Genomic DNA, 5,064 nt, shown 5'->3' with positions numbered 1-5,064 from the left:
AAAGCTTCCAATATAGCGGAAGGGGTCCCTAATGGGTTGCCCCAGCTTCTTTTCTTTCAATCTGCTAAATTTTGGAGCATAACCATAAGATATTATTTACATCAAGATACATTATCCATAAATGTCACTAAGAAACACACCCTGATCACCCTGTCAACAATATGGATCTTGACTAATTGGGAGAACAAGAAGTCAGATGAGACAGACCAATATGCCAACAAAGGAAAAAAGCAAATAGTATTGCAAGAAAAATAAGAAATATGGAGACAGTGGGAGTGAGACGCAGGAGAACTGAGGGGAAAATAGAGATAGATGGCTGATTAATTTCAGTTATAAAACTAGAAATAAGGCCTGAGAGTGCCACATTAGGAATATGGCCTGGGACACAAGTTTAGTGCCATTTATTATCTCTACAATCTTGAAGAGGTTGAGTTTCCTTCCTGTTCTTTGCTTCATTTGAATAACGAAGATGATAGCTTCATTGAAGGTCAATCAGTTAATGTAGGTGAATTTCTGTACCAGTGCTTGGATAGAAGCAATCTGAAAATGGTAGCTCTTTTCATTGGTTGGAGCAGATAAAATCACCCGATCAATAAAGTTCCTTCCCAATGTGGTTTCCTATACTGAGATGTTCCCTCTTTCTTTGTCATTCGGTTGCATCTGCTTTAGGAGAAAGAGCTAAGCTTGGGGCATTTCCCTTGTGCCCCTCCCTTGCCCTCCTCTCATTGTATTGTCCTTTGAACTTCTGTGATAACAGTTTTTCTGTTGTGATTTCTCTTCCTTAAACGTATTTCCCGTTTCCGGGATTTCATCCATTTATGTTTCTCCCTCTGGAACACCAATTAAATGACATTATTTTTTTATATAACATAACTCCAACAGGAATGAAAAGTTAACAGTATAGGGATCACCGTGAAACCTGCCTCTTTCTTTCTTCCTTTCTTCTTTCTTTCCTTCCTTCCTTCCTCTTTTCTTTTTTTTTTGAGACAGAGTTTCACTTTGTTGCCCTCCGTAGAGTGCCGTAACGTCACAGCTCACAGCAACCTCACACTCTCAGGCTCAAGTGATTCTCTTGCCTCAGCCTCCTAAGAAGCTGGGACTACAGGCACTCGCCACAAGGCCTGAGTATTTTTATTTATTTATTTATTTAAATTGTATTTACTTAGAAGCATTCAGAATGTCAACAAAACAGCTGCAACTTTTTTTTTGCAATTACAGAGTGGTACTCAGTTAACAGGACAACCATTTATTCGTATAAGCTGCATCAGAGACAATTGAAGATGAAAGAACTACCATACCCATATGTAACTAATTTGTGCTGTGCACCAATAAGAACCTGCTTTAAATTTCCATGCCAATTTGTAACCCCCACGCTGTACCAGGCAAGGTTAGTGGCTATTGAAAATACAACCAGGACAGGGCTATCTAAAGACACATTCGGTAGTGTGTTAACTATACAAAAAAAGATACCATACAGTTTAAAAACAAATCTTACACAGCCTTACATTTCAATTTTTTTCTTTAAGAGGAGTGAGTTGTGTACAGGGGGGTTAAACACTTTATAGACAAAAAGAAATCTGCACTAGAACCAACTTATTCATCATCTTCTTCTTCTCCTTCATCTTCCTCCTCTTCCTTCTTTTTCTTGCTTTTTTCAGCCTTGACAACTCCCTTTTTCGCTGCATCAGGCTTTCCTTTAGCTCGGTAAGCAGCAGTATCCTTTTCGTATTTTTCCTTCAGCTTTGCAGCCTTCTTTTCCTCAGGCTGCCTGTCACCCGCAGCAGTGTTATTCCACGTCTCTCCCAGCTTCTTTGCAATGTCACCAATGGACAGGCCGGGATGTTCTCCTTTGATTTTGGGCGATACTCAGAACAGAACAAGAAAAAGGCTGAAGGAGGCCTATTGGGCGCATTGGAATCCTTGAACTTCTTTTTTGTTTCCCCTTTAGGAGGGATATGGGTTTTCATTTCTTTTTCATAACGGGCCTTGTCCGCCTTTGCCATATCTTCAAATTTTCCTTTCTCTTTAGCAGACATGGTCTTCCACCTCTCTGAGCACTTCATAGAAATCTCTGAGAAGGTGACTGAAGCATCTGGGTGCTTCTTCTTGTGCTCCTCCCAACAAGTTTGCACAAATAATGCATATGATGACATTTTGCCTCTCGGCTTCCTAGGATCTCCTTTGCCCGTGTTTAGGTATTTATCCTCAGCAAGGCACAGAGTCGCCCAGTGCCTGTCCAGCTCTCACTTGCCCCAGCGCTGTCTCTATGGAGCTTAATGTACTGCAAGTCCTGGGTATTTTTAGAGATGGGGTCTTGGTCTTGCTCAGGCTGGTCTCAAACCTGTGAGCTTAGGCAATCCACCTACATCAGCCTCCCAAGTGCTGGGATTACAGGCGTGAGCCACTGTGCCTGGCCCTGAAACCTGTCCTTTTCCCTTGGTTGGTTCTTTGAAAGATCAATTCACAATTAAAGTAGATTAATATAGATAAGTAAGAGAAAGGTTTATTTCCAAACACCATGTACCTGTGAGGAAACCACGAGAATATTTCCCAAAGTCTCTGTAATGGTCAGAGATCTTTATAGATGCCTTTTAGAAGGGATGGGGGAAGAATGTGGAAAGTGTAGGTGTAGCAAGTTGTTGCCGGGGGGAGTATGTAGATGGGTGGGAACAGATTGATTTGTAGGTTAACCGTAGAGACGGGTAGTGCTTCAAATGACCTTGGGGCCAGGTCTATTAGCATGTGATAAGCAGCCCCTTTTGATTCTCAGTCAGATTACTCGGGTTTTATGTAGATAGAGGGAAGGCCTCCTTTAATGCTTCCTGATCATAAATGGCCTTTAATTCAAAATATTCTTTATACCAAGGACTCATATTTTGGGGCAAAATTCTCAGCAGGAACATATTTTGGAAACTGGTAATGAGAGAGGATACCTGAGAAGGGTGGGGTCTAGGAGAACAGGAACATATTTTGGAAACTGGTAATGAGAGAGGATACCTGAGAAGGGTGGGGTCTAGGAGAACAGGTCTTCTCAAGGAGACCACAAGGATACACCTGCAGGGTCCTCTCCATGCTGACTTGGCTCTTGGGAATTTGTAGACTTAACTTCCTGGAACTTGGAAATTCCCACTCTGTGAAATCCTATAGTTCTGTGGGGGCTGGAACAGTGTTTCTCACTTGATTCAAACTGGCCAATGAAAAAGATACCTGTGGGTTGGAACTTTCTGACTGGAGATAAAATGGGAAAGACCACGCCAATTGGGGAGTGCGGCCATTTGAAATTCTATGCCTTAAGCTCCTGGCCAGTGAATAAAGCCCTTCTTATAAACATGCTATTTGGGTGCTCTTCTCTCTGTTGGGCCTTGTCTTCCTGCAACAGTAAGAAGAAGGATGAGTGTTGACAAATCCGGCTGACCTAAGAAAGAAAAGAATCTTAGGCCAATAGTTGGGTTGGGGGCGGGGGAGGCTAGGAGCAGCAATTTTACAGAGACACCCAAAGACTCAGGGATTCAGGACACAAATATCTATGGAAATGGGTTTGAAGGTGAGGCTAGAAACATGAATATTGATTCAAAGTCTAATTAAGAGGCAGGTAGATTTGTAGATATCTTCTCCTGCTCTGTATAGTCCAGGGACTTCTCCTTACCTGTCCCAGCAGGGGAAGAGTATTATTTTCTACAGAGGGTAAAAGAGGGGTGACCTCTGGTTTGCAGAACATTGGACACAGCAGACCACAGTGATACTATAGAAATGGGCACTGACTCCTGGGTCTCTTCCTTCACTAAGCTTTCGGGAAATTGACAGCCAGGCCTATAAGTTCCAGGTACAAGGTCACACGGTCTTTCTCTGGGGGTTTTTCTGAGTTTAAGAGGAAAGATCTCAAGGTACTAATATCAGAGGTTTCCTAAGGAAATGGCCCAATTAGGTCATCTTACTCTGAAGCCCACGTTCAATAAGCCCCAACCAGGTGCTGAGAGCATCTAATCAGAATTTTACTGTTTTTCTCTTAAACGTGAGCAGATGACCAAGGATCACTAGGCATTTGAGGTATGCCTCTAAAAATAAAGATGAAAACCAAAGCAAATCATAAAAAACAACTTGGAGAAACAGAAACCAAGAAGAATAGTTAAAAATAAAATTGTTATTCTCAGAGGAAGCATGTATGAAACAAGAACAGAGCACTGAATGCTTTTTAAAGTCAAGGGAATGAAACAGAGCTTTTGGAAATTAAAAAAATATATAGCTGAAATGGAAAACTCACTAGAGGGATTGGTGATAAGGTTGAGAAAATAGCTCAGAAAGTAGGATAAAAAGACAGAAATGAGGGAAAAGAGAAAAAGTAAGACTAGAAAAGTGGAAAGGATAAAAATCATCACTGAGTCAAGAAAATTTTGCGGAACTAAAATACCCAGAACAATGGCTGAAATGACAGCACAGGAAGGGGAAGCGTCATGAGCTTCCAGAGAGGAAAAGCAGACTAAATGAGAAAGATCGGAGATGGAATTGCTTCGTGTTTATCAACAATCCTGGATCTACACAGTCATGGATCAATGCTGTCAAAATTCTGAGGTGACGTGATTTCTGAATTAGTATTCCGTCTTCAGTCAAGTATCAATCAAGTGAGAGGGCAAATCATCTTCCAGCTCTCAAAATGTTTAGTTCCCAGGACACCTTTCTTGAAAAGAATCTATTGGGAGAATTAATGAAGGAAGAAGATGAATTTTAGAAAACAGATCCAACATGAAGGACCTCTCAGGGTGAAGGTGAGGCTCCTATGTACCAGGCAGAAGGGGAACCCGATCAGATTGGAGCAGTCACCATTTCCAGGAGAGAGAAGGTCAAGATGAAAATGACAGCAGAGTTGATGCATCTGATTGTCTCGATTTAGACAAGAAAGTGTTTTTCAACCTTTTTTATCTCATAGCACACTTGAACTTAAACTTTTGTAGCACACTTAAATTATGTTGATCAAAAAAAGAGTATGCTTACCGAAAGGTGGAAACAAGAGAAGGGAGTGGGGTGGAGACGTTCAGGCCAGGTTTATTGGAAGGGGAGGTGGTGACC

At 41.6% G+C, this 5,064-nt stretch overlaps 1 pseudogene; it reads right to left on the bottom strand.

Moving 5' to 3' along the window:
* Positions 1-1,593: 1,593 nt before the first annotated feature.
* Positions 1,594-5,064, bottom strand: part of LOC100940400 — a 4,663-nt pseudogene continuing 1,192 nt past the window's right edge.

The sequence above is a fragment of the Otolemur garnettii genome, unplaced genomic scaffold, assembly GCF_000181295.1.
Source record: "Otolemur garnettii isolate 467f Iridium unplaced genomic scaffold, OtoGar3 scaffold00043, whole genome shotgun sequence".
NCBI classification, from domain to species: Eukaryota; Metazoa; Chordata; class Mammalia; order Primates; family Galagidae; genus Otolemur; species Otolemur garnettii.
The sequence above is the reverse complement of the archived record's forward strand: the minus strand, read 5'-3'. Positions and strand labels throughout refer to the sequence as shown.